At 30.5% G+C, this 21,138-nt stretch overlaps 1 long non-coding RNA gene across 2 annotated transcripts in view; it reads right to left on the reverse strand.

Annotated features, from left to right (window-relative positions):
• LOC149561195 (uncharacterized) overlaps positions 1-21,138 on the reverse strand; it is an 82,363-nt gene that overhangs the window by 56,018 nt on the left and 5,207 nt on the right. Inside the window, exon 2 of one of the 2 annotated variants that reach the window (XR_016363788.1) lies at positions 20,025-20,177. The exons of the other annotated variant lie outside the window; for it this stretch is intronic. This is a non-coding gene — a long non-coding RNA (uncharacterized LOC149561195). The remainder of the gene's footprint in view (positions 1-20,024; positions 20,178-21,138) is intronic. 2 annotated transcript variants of the gene reach the window in all.

The following is a 21,138-nucleotide window of genomic DNA, read 5'->3' on the forward strand; positions in this document are numbered from 1 at the left end:
GTCTGTGGAAGTCAACAAATTATGTGATAGAGGGACAACTCAAAATCCTTAAGCTAGCAAAAGTTAGAACAAAGGCAAAGATTGATAAGCTTAATTGCTTCATCAAGCAATTATTCAACCTATTAGTGAGCATCTTAGGGATGTCAATCACCAATTATCCTACTACTACTGATGTTCAAGCTCTTATCTCCCAACTACAAGAAGACAAAAACTTTGACAAATTGGTAGAGAGTAGAGCAAAAAATTCAAGTCAGAAGAACATGCAATTATAGAACAAATAATCAATGTAGTACTGAGGCTCAAAATAGAGAAGGATAATATCTCAGCCAATCGAGCCACTTGGAAAGCAGAGAAAGTCAAGAGTGAAGATTGCATCTCTTTACTAAAGATGATTATCCATATGAAGGCTAAGGAAGTTGTGGAAGTAAAGATACTTCCTATGGGAGATGAGCCTTTATTTAAATGGCTACAGAGCATGAAATTCAAATCTAAAATGATCCTGGCAGTAGAAGAAGGACTGAAGGAAATGGAAGCTAAAGTGAAAAAGGATCAAGATAGAGACTATGAACTATTACAAGGTCTGCATACAAATTCCCAAGCTAGTGGACAAGGAAAAGGGATCATCAGAATGGCTGTCATGCAAAAGAACTTCTCTAGTTATCTAGATGGCTTGATGAAGATATCTTTCGATCACCACAATAGAGTGTTCAAGCTCCAAAAACTTGGCAGGTGTGTACACATGGCTATGGAGGAAATAAAGGAGTGGTTGAATGCCATCAAAGATTTAGCTAGAGAGCATTCCAAGTGGTTCTTAAGATACACTTATATACATGTTCATAGGCATGAGTAGTTGAGTCCAATCATTGTTTTTGCCAAGGCCTATAAGGAAAAATTAGAAAAAGGAAAGAAGATGAAGTGATTCATATCCTACCCTTTCACATTTTGATGTAATGATTGTAACTAACGAATTGGCTCCTTGCCATTTGTCAATTTTGAGGAGATGAACTGATTTGAGTCCCATTTTGTAATGGTCATCTCGGAATCCTATATGTACTAATTTGAAAGATTAATAAAAGGTCAGCTAATTTTTGGTGTGAAATACTTGATGTTGCAGAGATAATTAAAGGGTATTTTGTGTCAATCATTTTCTATTCCATTCATTTCTATATTAGTTTTATGTTTTCTCTTTTCGTCAGAATTGAATCAAGGAATGAATAGAGTTTTGTTCCCCTATTTCAAAACTATAAACTGAAGATAATAGTATTGTTATTGGAAGTCCAAGAGAAACCCCTTTCCATGTTTTGTTTCAAGTTAAGTCTTTTCCATTCTTAGAACTAAGATCTTGTTGATGTCAGTCTAGTTGTAGTAGCATACAATGTTGAATTGCTAAGCTTTGCAGGTTCATAAGATGTGTCAATCCATAAACTTGACTAATCCTAAAATTCAAACCCTTGCCTAAGTTAGTTTCTATTTAGGCCTAACTTGTTTCACCTTTCCTATTCTTGGGTTAAGAACATACCCCATTTTAGAGTTAGAAATAAAACATAATTCATTGCAAATTACAAACACAAAAGGGAGTTGTACCTAAGAATTTAGAGGGAAGTTAGTCACTTAGTAACAAATTTCCAACTGTTGTAGACAATTGTTGTTCACAAACATTGGGCATCCAAAAGAGTAAAAGGAAAGAACAATTTGTTTACCAACAATGTCTAAATAGTTAGAATTTGAAATAAAACTTATCTACATATGACTCTCTTTTATTTCAGAACATTATTTATGGCTCTAGTGATATAATATTAGACTAGGGTATGTTTGGACTAAGTTCTATTCAAGTGTTGTATATTATATTTTGTGAATGTTGTAATTAAATGAAAATGGTTAAGATTGATTTTTAGATTAGAAAAGGTAATTAATACTATTCTTATTTATAGTGAAATGGATGTTGCATCAATTTGAAATCATATATTATTTACTATATGAGTTATGCAATTACTATATTTACAATGTACCACTCCCTACCATTGTCTATTATATAGATATATATATATATATATATATATATTTTTAAATGCTCATCTTTTATGCAAGTTTGTAGGTACTAGGCATTGACATCCCTGAATTATTAAGATGGGTGTTCCCTATCGCAATATAGCAATGGCAAGAGGGGGAGACTAAATAAATATGATCCTATCCTAAGCCAATAATATTGTGAAATATGGACAAGTGTCTAACTAAGCACCTAACTAAATTTGTCAAGTTGATGTGAATTCATGAACCTAACCTTGAGAATGATAGTCTTTTGAATTATTCCTATGTGGTTCAATCACATGATTTTAATTGTATGTTTACTTGGTAAAATGAATTTATTAAGATTAATTATGACATTGTAATAATTAAATCTTTTGATTATTGGAATGTTAATATCTATATATATTTAAGAGGGATAACTAATTAAATACATTTATTTAATTTTTAAAAACTTAATTAAAATGTGTAATTAAATAATTTGATTAATTATTATTATCAAATACCCAAATTAAAGTTGAATAAATAATATGAATCAATTTCAAAAGTCAAGTTACATATTATACTATGCTAAATTTATTAATTATAATTTTACATTATAGTGTGTTAAAATTATTAATTGTCAATGAAATATTAACATGTAATTAAAGTTACACATTTAATTTAGTAAAATTACATTATGATTGAAGTTCAAATTTTAGTAATTTGCGTCAAAGTAAATTACTAATTACAATGATTCTACTTATTATTATTTTATGTTGAGTGTAATCGTGGTGACTTGAGTTAAGTGGTTATTAATTGAGTTGTATATTTTAAATTAAATAATACAACTTAAGAAATACGTTAATATAAAATTAGACCTTAATCTTTTTAAATAAAGTTGAGTTAAATGATTTTTTGAATAGAATTAATTATTAAATTAGAATTTTTATTTTTTGTATGATTGAATCTGTTATTTTACAAAATCTAATTGATTTTTTTATAAGAGAGTTTTTGGGTTATTATTTTGAAGATGCCTATCAAGTTAAAGAATTATTTTTTGTACCAAAGATAATTTATTTGTTAAAAGATAGGATTTAGAAGTTTTAATTTTGCCCTTGTGTGTTATTTTAGTTCAGTTATGATTATATATAAGGTTTGAAACTTCATGTTGATATTTCATTTTAAAAGATAGTCTACCTCATGTCTGAATTGGTTGATTTCCATTGGAGCATGTTATTTGTTGTTTTAGCTTTCTATATTTACATGAAAATATTAGGAAACAAAACTTTACTAGAAAACCATAACGAGAAGAGAAAATATTATCTCATGGAGTTTTAAAAAAATAGAGAGGAAGGAAGAAAGAATACCATATTGGTATATCTTTAAGAAATGTATTAGTTCTATTTGATTGAGGTCTTGACTAGGATGGGAATGGGAGAAAATACTTGATTGGGATCTTGCATAGTTATTAGTCTTTCCTGTACGAGAGGTTTACTGATGTTGTATATGGTCACTTGAGTGCCAGGGTCTAGAGAGGCTACCAAGATGAAAATCAAAGGTTAGACATATGTGATGAAACTTCCCTATATATATATATATATATATATATATATATATATATATATATATATATATATATATATATATATATATATATATATATATATATATATATATATATATATATATATATATATATATATATATATATATATATATATATATATATATATATATATATATATATATATATATATATATATATATTTTAAGATTCCTACATGTGTTGGTGCCTCTATATTAGTGTCTATTACCTTTGTAGTTGACTATTGACCTTGAGATTAGATAGGTTTTAAGATTCCATCTTCTGATATTTGTGATTGGTTCTATGGTTTCAATCTATATGGAATTATTTTATCTCCTTATCAAAGATGGAGTAGGCCTTCTTTGGGTTCCATAAGATCTAGAGGTAGTGTGACCTTTGTCATTGAGATATGCTCTAACTTTCATTTATGGTGCTAGATGTTCCTTGTACGAAAATTTGCATTATCTTGATTCATCCTTGAGAATTATTCTATCTTCTCATCTTATTCCTAAGTTTTGATTTAATTATTGGTTATAATGAATTTATGAGATGTTGTATATTTAATTTGTACTTTTATGTGTATCTCATACCTTGTGACTTGTATAGTGGATGTAGATTCTTTATGTATAAATGGATATTATATCAGTTGGATTTACGATTCTCACATGTGATGATGTTCTTAGTCATTCATGCATTTTATGTGAGTTATGTTTAATAAACTTACATGGTGTGTTTAATAAATACATAGTTATACATTATGGAACTCTTGAGATTTGTATTCTATATTCTTAGTTGTACTATGTGCATGAGTTATCTTATATTTACTTTCTTTCACATTGTTACGCATTACTATTTGTAAACTCTTACAAAAAAAAATTATTTAGGAAACTTAGTTGCAATATTTTAGGTTAAATCTCTTTAGTTCACTAGAAAGGAATTACAAGAGTCATCTCAGAAGTGAATTTGTCTAACTTATTTCCCTTATCTAGCTCCTCGTCTAAAGTTTTATGTTCTTCAATTTCTAATTCATCTAATTCTTTTTTTTCTTGTCTAAGAACCTTTCTAAGAAACTCCATTCCATGTGATATCTAAATTCTTTGAGCCATGATCCTAACGTAGATGCTTCTTCTTTTGTTTGTTATCTAGTAGAAAATGCTAGTAGTGAATAATTTACTAGATTAGAGATTTGGTCAACATCTTCCATGTACACTTTTCCATGGTGGTATTTCTATCTATGGTTAGGATATTGTTGATGTTGTGTAAGTGGTTCTCTTTTCTATTCTTCAAGGTTGATTAGCCCGAGTTTATTTATTTTCAAGGTCTTATGTCCCATATTAATTTCTTTATGTAGTTTTTCTAAATCACAAATTTCTCTTATTATTATTTGAAGAGATTGTTGGCTATTGGATCCTTGCATCAATTTACAAAAGAATTAAATCTATAAATCACAATGCTTAGAGTCATTCTATTGTTCCACTAAATCTTCAAAATGCTCCTAATTACATTCACACTCAAGCTCACTATCATCTAATTTAGAAAGAATAATGTCCTCAAAATATTGGGGAAAAAAATCTATATATACAAATTCATCTAGATGTTCCAATCGAGAATATTTTCTCATGTGTTCCTTTCCTTTTTATTTAGATTTTTGTATACTTTGGAAATTGTTAGAAAAATGGTCACCCTTACAAATGTAAAAGGTAGGTTTCCATCTAGATTGTCCTTTGAACTTTTCCCTTTCATGGAAATATCCATTTCAGCTATAAATTTCTTCTTGTCAAAATGCATTCCTTTTCTATGAGAACATTTTTTTTTTAATAAAGCAATTAATACAACCTTTTAAACTAGTATATGACACCCTTTGGCTCCTCATGAAATGGTTTTTACCTGGAACTATGAACTAATGAGGCTACAAATGGTGAGCTAATTCCCTTACTACAAAGTTGAACCCCAAATTCACAAGCACATTTGATTGGTGAAGGTACAAGTCTATGATCACAATGGCCTAATGTGGATTTGAACCTCGGTGAGATAACAAAAACACCATGACTTAAGCAACACTCTAAGTGGTGAACCCCATTTAATAAATAAAAATTAAATCTTATCACATATGGTATTTTATTTTGTACTAGAAATTATATTTTTCTCTATCAAATTAACATTTAGAGATTATTTGGAGCAATTAAATTTTTGTGAATAAAAGTTTAACATTTTACAAGATAAATGTAATCAGGTAAAAGCACAAACTTGTGTTAGCCTTTTGTAAAGGAAAAGACTAAAAAAAGTATAACTATTCACCTTCAATAATATGAAAATAGTATTATTATTTAGAATTTTAAAATGAAGTAAACTAATGAAATATGTAGAAATAGATCAAGTTTAGGATTAGAATTTTTAACAATTATTTGGAATAACAATTGATATATTTTCATAATTTTTATAGACAATTTTGTAGTTGCTGAAAAATGCTAAAAATTAGGGGTTTAGTTCCCACCACAAAACTATATGGAAATAAACTTATTTCCCTTTGATCTCAGACTATGTTATAGATAACATATATATCTAGAACATTCAAAAATAAAAATTGTCTTTAGACCTATATTTTCTCTTTTATGATGATTCAAATTTCAACTCACCTAAAATTGATAGTTTTCATCTCCCACCACATTTTTCAAAACACATCTATCCTAACTAGAATAAAAATTATACATGTTAGAACATGGCTCTCTCCTCTAGAACTTCATATAATTTTTTTTCTAAAAATCATATGATTTAATATTATTTTCTTTCTCAAAATTGACATCTTTTGGAGTGTTAAAATATGTGCTTGTCCTTCAGAAGAGTGATAAAAGAGTCAGTAGCAAAGTAGTCATTGACAAGCTGAGAAGAAGACTCAGGCAGGGAAATCCCATGAACCAAACCAACAATGAAAGAGTGGGCAAGTAAGTAACCAAACCCTTCAATAACAAGAGTATACAAAGCTAGGGCCAGAGGGAGACCCTACTGGTAGATTATAAAAGCCTGAAGGCTTTAGATTGAGAACTATTAATGGTAATACAAGCATTAGCATCACCAAATAGAATTTCCATAGACTGAGCCTTTTTTGCATTTTTTTGGTTATGTTGGTGTGCTCAAAATTATTGGAATTGGATACATGATTTTTTCAAGCCTTTTAGGCCAGAACCCTTTTCTCTGCACATGATTATGCTGGGTGATTCTCCCAGGATCCCTAGGAAATTTTCCTAGATCTGGCATACTTTCAAGATGGGGATTTTGTTTACTTTATGGAAGGATAGGAATGTTTTTCTTTTCACTCACAACTTTGTTGATATCAATGTTTCTATGTACACTAAAGCATGTATTTGTAATAATGTGATGTTCTAGATATAGGTCAAAGCTAACAAGGTGGTTCTGGAGGTGGCCCACCTTCAAGAGCTACTCAATCATTGGGGTAACACACCTTACATGGTAGCTAGAGTGCCTCTTGACTCTACTAACCATACTCCACCCCAAGGTCATCATCTGGGTCACAGTTCTTCTACTCGCCACTGCTCACACATGCCACACTCACAGGCTCCTTGTCACTACTCTCCTAGTGGTGGTGATGATGGTTGGGGGCACCACTTGGATTCTCCACCTTGTTGTGGTTGTGGCTGGTCCCTAGTTCCTGTGGCTCCCCCTCCCGTTGCTCCTCCTAGTGTTGTTGGCTCCAAATGACCTTTTTGCCTGAATTTGGCTATCTCTCCATCACGGGAAGAAGATAAAGATAAAGAACAAGTTTTTGATGATGTTGTTGATAGTTGGATTGTTCTTAATCCACTTGCCAATCCCAGGGATGCTTAGGGTTTTAATGATTGTGATGAACCACCTCCCTCGATTGGTACTGCTCTTGTGGCCGAAGGGAGTTGCTTAAATTTTATTTTTGATGAATAGTTTTTGTATCCAGCTTCAACTATGTGAACTCTCGCGGGGTGATCTTGTATCCCCCAACCCCTTTTTTGTGAGTTTGTAACTAGTATATTAAATTATTAATAGAAGGGACTAATCATTAAAAAAAATGTGCTTGTAGAATTTTTTTAATTACAATATACAATATCTAATTAAAACACTATAAACTCCATATGAGAATATTCTTGACTTTGAGCTCTATAAAATGATGTTTATATTTTATTAAAAAATATATCATAAAAAATAGTCAGAGTTATTGAAACGTTAGTTTTCTAAAATAATTATATTTCTTTAGTAATTGGATATAAAATAGTATAAAAAATACATTTAATAGACATTTTCAATTCGAAAAGTGTGAGACCATATATAACTTTTCTAGAATGAATTTATTTATATCATATGCTTGAACAAAAATGATTTTTAGATAGAAATCCTCAAATTAAGTCATTCTGATAAGTCATCTTGTAAGGTGACGTAACTTTGTACTTTTACCTAATTAGATTATTATTTGATGTTATGGAATAATACTAGGTCTCTCATGGAAGATTTGGTATTGAGAGTAAACATAACCATGCAATAAGAGAACTTGTAACACCATATTTTGTTAACTAGGAAAACCTTGGCCAAGAGAAAACCCTAATGGGGGTGATACCCACTAAATGATCCACTAAACAAAAGTATATTGTTAAAAATGTTGACCCTGTTAGGAATTGGTATATACAATTACAAAATTTATGCAAGATGAGCCCATTACCCAAACATGCAATATATAATATAGTTCCTTTATACAAAGAGATAGACACAAAAACCTCTTTCTTGCTACTTCTTGTACTTTACATACCTTTGATCATACATCAAAATTCGCATCACATATAGCCTTCACATATGTTTTCATGTTTCTTTCAATGCTTACAAGTATAGATGTTCACACACTACTCCACATATCACAACCTTTCCTTTATACCTTTACATTTTATCAAAATTGCCTAGTGGGCCTTCAAGCTTTCACACACTTGGAAAAATACAAAAATAACTATTTCCCTCTTAGGCTTAACATTGAGGATGTCATCCCTAATTATTTAAGTAATTATTTCATAATGAAAATAATTCTTTAACCTGTAACTACCCAATTACTAATATGCTATGTACATTTCCTTTATTGGTGTTTAATCCATAACTCATTCTATACTGTCTGTACAGACTTGCGCTCTGACATACCTCATCCTAACATACTGTAGTATCTATACCCAACTGTACATGTGCCAATTATGCCTCTATCATCTATACACATCAAAACTATATTCGTTATGCTAGATAACTATCTAATACTTAGACAATTTTCCATGTCTAATTGTGGAATCATCATCTATACATAGCACCTTCTTCACATAAGGTATATGTTTCCATAAATGACAAATCTAATACAATTCCAACTTACCCTACTTAGCCATATTTCTAACAATCTCCCCCTTTGGCATTGATGGCAACATATGGGAAAATTGGTTAAGTCCCAAAAATATTGATAAACAACTTTTACAAAATTGACCTATGTAAAAACGTACAAAACTTCAAAATTTGTGGATCATTACATTTACAACCATCTCTTCTTATATCTGCTATTAAAATACTTCACAAGAGTACTACTCCCCCATAATATATTACTATTACTCCCCTTTACATTATACTTTATACAATTTTCCTATACTTCTCCCCCTCTGACATCAATAACAAAGGTGTCAAAATCTATATAGAAGTCAAAATTATGGATCTTTACCTCTACATTTAGGTGAATAGACATGAAATTTAGTCTTCAAACCTTGTCTTTGAACTCTTCAAATTATTATCCCATGTATCCTTAACTCCCTCTAATATACTAATGAAAGTGCACAACCCATAGGATGTTATTTCTACTGCATTCAAATATGAATAAATTTTTTTATCAAAGGATGTCTTTGCTTTCAAATATTCCTCCACTTGCTACTCAAGTGTACTTATCTTCAATTATAGGTGTTCTCTTGTCTATTCTTTCCTTGGTCAATTCTATGAGATTTATTTCATCATAAGTCTTGCTTATCTTCCCTTCAATATCTTCAATTTTGATGCCTGACTGTTGAAGCTTATTTGATAGTGCTTTGACTTCATCATGTTCATCTACAACTCATCATCATTGTCCTTTCTAAAATTGAATGACATGGTACATTTGGCACATAGTGCCTTCCATTCTTTCTCACATCTCCTTAGCTTCTTAATGCATGCATCAAGAGATCCTAAGTCATTCTTAATGTTTTGACACATGGGATCAAACATTTGAGCGTTAAGCTTGACTCATGCTTGGACTGCTGCAATATCTAACAACTTAGTGAATTCATCATCAAATTCTTGAATTACTACTTTTTCTCTGTCCTTTGGATCTAGATCTCACAATCTTACCGCAAGTGTGCTCTTTAACTTTTCAGTTACATTCATAAGAGTTTTCTACAAACTCTTTACTTGTCTACTCTTATTGATTATCTTGCTCAAAGGTGATATCAGTTCTGTTTGATCATCATCATTTGATCTTGTTAATGTTGTAAGGGTAAGAGGTGTGCGTGGTGCACGTACCTTCTTTTCTTGTTCCTCTCTCTTTTCTTCCTCCTCTTTTCTTTTATTCTCTTCTTCTTCTCTTCTTCTCTTCTCTTCATCTTCTTTCCTCTTTTTCTCTTCCTCCTCCCTTTTATCTTCTTCTTCCCTCTTCTTCTTCTCATCCTCTTTCCTCTTTTTCTCCTCTTCCTCCTTCTTTTTCTCTTCTTCTTTCTTCTTCTTCTCATCCTCTTTCTTCTTTTTCTCCTCATCCTTTTTCTTCTTCTTTTCCTCATCCTCTTTCTTTTTCTTCTCATCCTCTTTCTTCTTCTTTTTTTCACTTTCTTTCCTCTTCTTTTCTTCCTCTACTTTTCTTTTCTCCTCTTCCTTCTTCATTTTTTCTTCTTCTTCTTTCTTTCTTTTCTCTTCTTCTTCTCTCTTCTCCTCTTCTTCATTTGTTTCTTCTTCTGAACTAGTATAGCTAGAGATATTGCTAACAATGTTTTTACCGTAATCCTTAAAAGCATTTTAGCTATATCAAATGTGACCTTTGTGCCACCAATCTGCATTGTATTTGTTCCAGTTTTGATTTGAGGTGCTACTACAGCTTCCTTGTTCAGATCAGCCATCATTTGCACAATACCCTTTTCTATCTCCTCATTGAATTCTTGATAATTGCCTCCCATTATCAATAGGGACCTTGTCTTGTTCCTTAGATAGGGTTCAAGATTCTTTATTAAGTGAGCTATATGTTCATCACTATCTACTTGGCATAGTTTTCTTATTTGATTATGTCTAATGTTCTTTTCCTCATCAACTACTCTTTTCCTTTTGTTTGTTAGTCTATCATAGAGATCTTTTGGGATCTTATCTTTAACATCCTCAAATTTCTTACTAGATAGTATTATATGTCTAATAACAACATTTTCTAACTCCAATCTATCAATGCCTTTATAGAAATGATAGTACTTATTAAACTAAACAGAATTACCTTCATTGATGATTGTGTTATTTACCTTTTCAACTTTAGGCTTCCATGCCTTTCTTCCCGAGCGTGCAACTTTCAGTTGCTTCTCTAACTTCTTCTCAAGCTCTACTTGACCTCACATCTTCTTCATTATAATATTTGACATAATTTATTTATGTCTCTTGCCTGGTCCTATTGCCATTGCCTTCATCCTTTACTTCCTAGGAGAATCAAGTGACTCTTGCTTCACCTCGACCATTCTGACTGACATTCTCTTTGCCTCAACTATTTCTACTTCTTTTTCTTCTTTTGATTCATTTGTCAATGGAATTGTAGGTATGATAGGCACTTGTTGTTTTGATATTGTTGCATACAAAGAAATTGGTGTTGTAGTAGTTGGTGCGATCATTGTCACTCCCCCTGATGCTCCAATAGATGCCAAGGGTGGAATGTACATCATCCCTTGTTGACTAATTGTCTCATTCCAGTGATAGTCTACCTTACTGCACTTGCTTCCTCTACTATCATTTTATATTTTTGCATACTCTTTCTCATGATTGATTCCACTTTCTTCTTGGCTATCTTTACCAACTATGTTTGGCTAGCTGATTGAATCAACTCTTCATAGGTTCCTAATCTATAAAACTCTTCATCCTTATCAGATTTAAAGAATACCTTGACATATCCTTTGACTTCCTCTATTGTAACCTCATAAACCAAAGGTTCAACATATAGCTATATAGGCTCTACTGCTTTAGTATAGGTAAAATCAATGTCTATCATAAAGAAAATGTCATCTTTGAACTTATCTATTATGGTTGGTGAGATTATGAATCTTCCCCTCTTCTCATTTTGAAAAGTCTTCACAATTAAATCAGCATTGGCATTGGCTTTCTCAATAAGATGTCTATTGTATACCTTAGAAATCTTTTCCACAGTACTCTTGTCACTACTCATTATGTTTGAATCTTGCATAAATGAAAATCTCTTGATCAAATAGAAGAACTTATGTGTGATCAAGGACTGAAATCTAAACTAATTATTCTTGACTTTCTTGATTCTTTCCAAGTTTTCTATCAACTGCGCTCTTAGGATTTGACACAAATTTACTTTTTCTTTGTCAATATGGATCTTGTAAGCTACTTGAATAAATTTAGCTACCATATCATCTTCTCTAGAGCTATAGAACATGCTTGCTACAATAATTTTTCTTAGGAATCTAACATTTGCATCTTTCTTAATCTTACTAATAACAATTCATCTACCATTATACACAAATTTAGTATTATCAAGCACTAACTTGTTTACATTTTTTTCACTAACTAGTATACTACCTTCATTGCATAGTCCACTAACCTCATGAATAAGGTTAGGTGATATTTCAATCACATTATCTCCCAACCAAAACTTTTCATCATGGATTCTGCTCAAAATCACCTTAGTCCATTCTTCGTTATCAAATTAATATAAAAACATAAATTTAACTAGGTCATTATCCTTTAAGTATTTATATCCTTATTGAGAACTCATATCTTGGTTGTAAATTTTGTTTGATTCCTTAGAGATGTGTTCTTCTCCTACAATTTCAAATCTACTCTTCAAGTAACCACTCGCATCTTCCAAGTGAATAACATTCTCCGGCATTTTTGACAACGTGGTGCTAGGGTCATGAACTAGAGTCTCACATTATTTATATTCATCTTGGGTCTTATTTCATCTTCTACATTCTGTATCAAAGACTCATCCATTCCAAAACTTGAGTACTCAACATAATTCATATATGAAATCCTTTCTTAAGAGTAAAATACCTCACTTCGACATGTAACTTAGGGATTTCTGATCTTCGTGCTTGAAACTCTTCAATTCTCCTTCAATTTCCCTATCAATTCGATCTTAATTGATCCTTAAATCTTTGCACAGTCAAATGATGTACACATAGTCTTTCTCACGTGGCTTACATCTTACCAAAACAATCTCCACATTAACTGTGCAAGTACACAACTCACAAAATGTTATTACTGATAAGAAGTAAACTTCTTTTCTTTTGCACTCATATGTACGACCTCCAAATGACACATGCTCTTAACTAGAGCTTCCTCTTGACTTGTTCTACCTCATACTAACTTCACAACTCTTAACTCAATCTCTAACCTTTATTCCCTATTCCTAATGTTTAAGCTTCAATAAAAAGGTGCTTAATTTAAATAGGATGAATCACATACAATAGTTGACCTCAAAATTTCACCAGATGTGTCAAAGTATCATTCTTCCAATATTATTTGTGAACTAGATGGATCCTTTGCTTTGAAAAATACCTCTTTAAATTCTTCTACATGTTCTTTAAGTGCATCTTTTTTACTATTGTTTCTACCATCACTCCTTTTGGTGTTTTTGTTATTGTTCCCTCTAAAATTTGGATTCTTGTTGATATTCCTTATGTCCATCTTGCAAAATCTTGCTATATGACCAAAGTTGTTGCATAACTAACATAGTGGTGTACTTCTTCTCTAATTAGGTCTAGACTAATTAACTGGTGCTCTACAATTTCTAGCAATGTGTCCGAAGTTGTTACACTTGTAACACACAATGTTGTTACTTGTTTCATCGGGCCTTTCTCCTTCATTATATTTGCTAAAGGATCTTATTATTTCATTACCTATAGTGTTAGTATCTCTAAACGTTCTACTATTGCTATTATTCCTATCAAACTTAGGTTTCCTACAATCAACTTCTTTATGACTAAAACCATGACAATTATTACAATAGAAATTAGTAATAGGTTTGAATGACTTACATGTACAATTTCTCTTCATATGACAAACTTCATTACGTAGAAAGTATCTACCTTTGAATTCATATATTACCTCTTTAGGTGATTCAACTTGCTCTATTTTCTTAGGTTCATCACTTTTCTCAGGTTGACTTACTTGCTCAACTTATTTTGGTGCATCTTTAGATTGACTAGATTCAATCTCATTTTGATCATTCTTCTTAGGTTCAAGGGTTTCAATAATTGGATCTAGTTCGTTTCTTTCTTTAGATTTCTTTGTTGAATTTTCTCCAATAAAATATCCAAGAAAAATCTTATCATAGGAAGGTCTCTAAAAATATAGTTTCTCATCAATTTTCTCAGTATGGGAATATAAATTTTCTAGTTGTTTCTTGGTCTAGTTGAACTCTCATTTCACAATAGTATATTGTACTTCTCAAGTTCTACATGCTCTGATTTGATAGATTCAAGTTTGGATGTCACTTTTGTAAGATGGGATCTTAGATGTGTATTTTCCAATTTCAGATTAGGTTCAACCTTGATATCATGTTTCTTCAAACTCATCTTTAATCCAATGATTTTCAGCTCATATTTCAAAATCTCATTTTCTTTCTTTAATGTTGATACCTCATCATTATCTTTTGTTTACTCTTTAGGTTCCTTTCTAGATTTGAGATGATCAATCTTATCCTTCAATTTTCCAATGTAGTCTTTTGCATCTTCATATCTCTCTTTTAGGTTATCTATTTCTTCTGTAAGGAGATCAATCTATTCAAGAACTTCTTCAAGATTCTTCTACAACTGTTCCATATCCACAAGGATCTTACTCAAACTATTAAGCCTCTTCATAGTAACTATGCTTTGATACCAATTTTTATAAATAGGGAATATTGAGAGGGGGGGTGAATTAGTATTTTACAAACTTTAGCCCAAAATTGGATAAATTGTTAATTACCTTACAACTTACATAAGAAAGTAAACTAATAGTGTTGAATAGTAAATATAACCATGCAATAAGAGAACTCATAACACCATATCTTTTAACTAGGGAAACCCTAGACAAGGGAAAGCATTGGTGGGGATGGTACCCACAAAATGATCCACTAAACAAATGTATCATGTTAATGATGTTGACCCTATTAGGAGTCTATTACTAGACATATAGTGTCTCAGCCCTTATTAGAGGACTAAGCTCTATTAAAAGCCTCAACCCTATTAGAAGTTGTTATATACAATTAAAAAATTTATGCAAGATGAGCCCACTTCCCAAATATGCAATATACAATATAGTTCCTTTATACAAAGAGATATATACAAAAACCTTTTTTGTGTTGCTTGGTGTACTTCACATACATCTGATCATACATTAGAATTCACATCCCCTATAGCTCTCATATCATAATTATAGACTTCACATAATTTTGCATGTCTCTATCAATGCTTACAAGTACACATGTTCACACACTACTTCGTACATCACAATCTTTCCTTTATACTTTTACATTTTATCAAAACTACCTGGTTGACCTTCAAGCTTTCACACACTTGGAAAAATACAAAACTAACTCTTTCCCTCTTAGGTTTAACATCTAGGATGTCATCCCTAATTAGTTAAGTAATTATTTTGTAGCCAAAATAATTCCTTAACCCGTAATTACCCAATTACTGATATGTTATGTTTTGCTCTATACACTTCCTTTACTAGTTTTTAATCCATAATTCATCTCGTACAATCTATATAGACTTTCTCTTTGACATATGTCATCTTAACATATTGTACTATCTCTACCCAACTGCACATGTGGCAATTATGCATCTATCATCAAACTATCTTTGTTATGCTAGATAACTATCTGATACTTAGACAATTTTCCATGTCTAACTGTGGAATCTCCATCTGTACATAGTGTCTTCTTTACATAAGGTATATGTTGCCATAAATTACAACTCTAATATAATTCCAACTTACCGTACTTATCCATATTGCCAAGAGAGGTAAGTACCATTAACTATTTAGGTAAACTTATTTATATTAATTGCAAATATCATAGTTTAAAAATAAAATTACTTTTTGCCCCTTATATGTTCTATGTAGGATTTTCCATAAAAATAATTGAAAAGTGCCCTAAGTTTGATATTTCAAAATTATTATTTTTATTAGTTTATTGATGGATAAAAATTCCTAATTTTCTCGTAGAAATGCTTCAAAGAACCACTATTACACAAATTGGAAATTTATTAATGGGAAGATTTTTCCAATTCTCAAAATATCAAAATCTTAGTCAAAACTTCATCCCCTGTCTGATAATCTTAAACTGGGAAAAATAATATCTAGAATCATTCAATTTATAATTTAAGATTTAAATTTTATGAGGAAGAAATCAAATCTAGAATTATCTTTCAAAAGCTAACATATCAGTTTTACTTTGAACAAGATATCAAAGTCTCGTGTTTCTCTCAAAATAGAAAAAGATGTCTCTTTCGAGAAACCCAAGATTAATTTATATTTTCTTTCTCCAATCCCTTCCCCATCTTATAATTGCACATTAGTATCTTCCAACAACTATGAAACTAGGAACAATGATATTGAGGAAGGGGACATTACAAAAGAAGAAGGAAATAAGATCTCCCAGATTCCTAAAGAAGCAATCAAATCAATGGAGGAAGGTACTAAGTGTAGAATAGAGGTGGTGCTAAATGGACAATCATCTCCAAAATCTTACAATAGTAGATCTATGTATGTCAAGGAACATAAAGGAAACATAAAAAATTACAAAATTATAGATAAGAACATTAAAAAGACAATAGAACTATGCCCCGACACACCTCTTAGACCAATTCCTAAAATGATTAATGATAACTCAATTATGTCTAATCCATTAAAGAATCAAGATAAATCTTCGAATTTTATTTAATCTTAATCCAAGACCATAGTTAATAATAGCACTAAAATCCCTAATAACCACATTAAAACATATGATTCAATTAAAAATTATAGGCTAAACTCTTATCACAACTTTGACCTAATCTCAAAAATGACTTTGGATAATGTAATGTCAGATGAAGAAGAGTTGTTTGATGATTTTGATTGTGAATCAAAAGATGGAGACAATGAAACAGTGATAAAGGACAAAAGATGGTTAGTACAAAAAATCTTAGAAATGAAATCTTTGGAATAAGAAGAAGACTATCACTATCTAAAAATCTATAAATTAGATATTAATAAATTTTAAATTAGTACTCATCATCCCTAATATTAGCTCTCAAATATCATCCAAACTTAATCAATTATCATAAACTTAGAAATATTAAAAGACAAGACTATAAGGAAGCCTCTTCTTGGAAATAAGATGAATATAGAACATTAAATGTAATAAATTGTTGGGTTGATTCTAGAATATGCTTTATTATGTTTGATGTTAATTGTTTGATACTTCAAATTTAATCCCCACAAGATAAAGCATAACAAAATAGTACACATAAAATTCAATAATTAATCATAGATACTTTATTTAGGAAAACATTAAACTTCACTTAATATTCTAAACAAGGTAGATAGAGTTTTACTCAAATTTAATATAGTAATATTTTTTAATAAAGAAGAATATTAGATTTCCAAAATCTCTTTGCAATAAACTCTATGTTAAGGAACAATATAAATTTTCTCAACTACAGAAGAAAGAGTCTTTAAAAAAATCAAGAATATTACCAAACTATATTCATTTATATGGCTCCTTTCAATTATTAAAGCATTTGTTATTTCAATGCCTTTAAATTAACATTGGATCTTAATCAAAATAAATATTTGTAGGTACATAATCTTCAAGCTTAGAATTGTCAATCAAGCAACAAGGATTCAAAAATATGTGAAGCTAGCAAACTCGCTAAATGAAGAGCATTCAAGACTAAAATGTTAAAGCTTTTAATTAATGGAAAAGGTCTATTCATCAAAAAAAATGTTGTATATGTTGATCAAGAAGGAAATTTGTATAAATGTATAGATCTTTTTTGGAAGAGAAGGAATGCCTTCTCAACGTCCTCTTGACATCTAGGGGAAATTGTATTAAGTAGACATGAGTTATTGTCCCTGGCTAGATTGGGGGTTCTCTTTGTGATCGTTTTCCCCAAGTGTCTACACTTGAATGATGACTAAAAAAATTGATGTAAAATTTTTTAAAAAATAATTAATATAATATGGGTAGTTGCCTTTTACTAAAAAAAAAAGTTGTTTGCATTTGTTGATTGTAAAACTTAAGGGGGTCTTTTAACACAATAAATTTTTTTTTTTCAAGAAGTCAAATGATGGTATAATTGATTACACTATCTATTATAGGAAATTATTGTAGTTAAATTGAAACTACATAGTATATTATATTCTTGTTTAAATGTGTTCAATGTGCATCAAATTGTCCATAAAATATTTCTACTTTTGTTTCGTACTTACATAATCTCACAATAAAATAACCATTTATAATAAAACATAAAATTTCATAGTTTACAAGAAATAGTACTTAAAGACACAAGACTTATGGCATCCTAAATTGTAAACCCTTCACAATTTTATGATTAGTTTAACACATATTTTTGAGGTTGTGCTTGAACTTGTTTGAACATTCCCATCATGGGTTAGGATTTTTATTATAGGTCATAGTAACTAGTGTCTAGCCTATTGCGTAGCCAAAAAGGGTTGGACACTAGTACCCACACACTACTCTCCTCCTTATGTTGCTCCAAATATTAATATTTAGATATCTTCTTCAAGTGCTTAATAGTTGTAATCTTATTATTAGTCTCTCTTGAATAGTTTTTACAAAAAGGTGTGAGACACATAAAAATGTTTCCATTCTTTTTTGAATGTCTATCCTATCTACTCCACCAATTGATTCCAATAATCAAGCAATTTAATTCAAAAATAGTTATCAAGAATTTAAAATTTAAGATCATAAATTATTTAGAGTGTGATTAATTTACTCTTATTATTATTATGATGTAAGTTAATATTTTGTGAGACTTCATGAGAATAAAGCAAGGTTATTTTGCCTAGGATAATAATTTTAATTTATGTTTCGTTTGTCTTTGTTCTCCTAAGATCACGCACTCATCATCATCATTACTACTGTGGATATGGGAATACCAATAGATGGTAAGTGTGATTCATTACTATTATTATTATGTTGCAAGTTAATGTTTTTGAAGACTTCATTAGACAAGGGTATTGTTCCCAGGATGATTGTTCCAATTTATAGTTTTTCTTTTGTCTCTTTCTCCTAGAATTACACACACACACACACACACACACACACACACTATCATCGTTGTCATTTCTAATATGGAGGTGGGAACACCATCATAGGGTTTGACATAGGCAAGCACTTGTATGTGAGACAAACGTTTTCCCATTTTCTGGTGTGTACATGTTTAAATACAGAGATTGAAATGATAGGAAGTTACATGTGAACAAAGAAGATATTGACAAACAATTTTAGATTTTGCATATCCCAAAACAATAGAACTATATCACCCAAATATTGTGGCTTAGTGGTTTTGTTCCAAATTATCAAAAAAACACCTGAAGAAGCTCCTACTCTAATTTTGAGTACTAACATCTATATAAAAATATGCTTTTGAACTCTATTGCCCAGCATCTTGGTGCTACATAGTTAGTCACATATTATAGTCATAGATTCTCCTATGTAGTTCCTTCTGAAATCCATATTTTTGTTTCGAATCTCTATTTCAAGTATTTTTAGATCTTGTTTAAAATTGCTCCTTTTGCATAGTTCTCTATGCACCTTCAATCATACCCTAATCATTAATAACACATAATAAATCAGGTATGGATTTCATACTATTTGACTCTTTATTAAGAACTATAGTCAAACCCATTCAAGTGTCTTATAATGCTATTTGACAAAGAGGATATTGATTCTAGTCGATGCACATGTTAGCCAAGGAACACTTTCCAACACTATCTTTTGATATCTCTCACATATATATATATTTTTTGATCATGTCATGGCTTTCTTCTAGGAGCGTATGTGTTATAGAATTATACTTTCCTATAGTTAGTTTGTTTCTAGAATAATATTGTTGGTTTGGAATTCATTTTCAGATAGGAAAGCTCTTATACATGAGAACAAGTAATATAGGAAAATATAAAACGGAGATGGTACCCACAAAAAACATACCCGGGCAATTCAACGAGACCAGACGTTGATCACTTTAATTGCAGAAGAGCGCCCATAAAATTTATGTTCAACTGATACTGCCCGGCAGCACCTCGATTGATATTTCTTCAGCGCGCTGTCCACAAATTTTCTGTGGTGCGAAGTGCTTCATATCTGTTAAAAGCCATGGGCCCGGGTCACGTGCGTTTCTACAGTTCGTCATATACAGGAATGTAAAAGGGGTCTCGCACGCGAAAGAAAAGTGGTCGAGATAATAATAATTATCATTATTATTATTAAAATATCTAGTACTTTAATCTTCATGACTCCGTCGACTCGTCTTTTCTTGCCGGCCACTCATGTAACAAAGGTAATATGGCCACGCACCGAAAGAAAATGTGCGGGAACTAAAGTGTTTAAAATAACATCCGTAGAAAATAATTCCCCAAACACACCAAAAACGAAGAATATAGGAGTATAGTATTATTTTTCCCCATTTACTCTTTCTTTTTATTGATTAGGATCTTTACCCAGAATATTACAAAGTTCCACTATTGAAAATATTCCAATTCTATGTTAAATTAAGTGGCAAGCTGGAAAAAAAAATTAACATAATGAGAACAAGTGTCATATAGTAGCTTATAATTATATTTATCGAATTAATAATTAATTATAATTATATATCAGTCAAAATAATATATTAGATTTATAAAGTAATATAATTTACTAAAATAAAATTAAAATCAACATATTGAAAAATTAAATATTAGATTCATAAAATAATATAGTTTACTAAAAATAAAATAAGATGACATTAATTGAATTTTAATGAGAACAATGGTCATAAGAGTCCAATTCATTATTACAAGAATATTATTACATTAGACACATATAGAAAATTATTCATGTAGATATATTTTGAAAATTTGTAACTAGTATATTAATTTATTAATAGAAAGGGATTGTTCATCAAAAAAATTAAGTCTCATTAATAATAATTATTAGTAAAATACATTTAACAATTTTTTTTAACAATTTCAATAATATCATATGCCAACAAAATAGAATATGGAAGAAGCCTCCAAAAAAAAGTCCTATAACACAATATTTTCAACCCATGAAATTTAAAATAAAC

The sequence above is a fragment of the Cupressus sempervirens genome, chromosome 4 (genome assembly GCF_028749045.1).
Source record: "Cupressus sempervirens isolate cs-2001-9-10 chromosome 4, ASM2874904v1, whole genome shotgun sequence".
In the NCBI taxonomy this organism is placed as follows: Eukaryota; Viridiplantae; Streptophyta; class Pinopsida; order Cupressales; family Cupressaceae; genus Cupressus; species Cupressus sempervirens.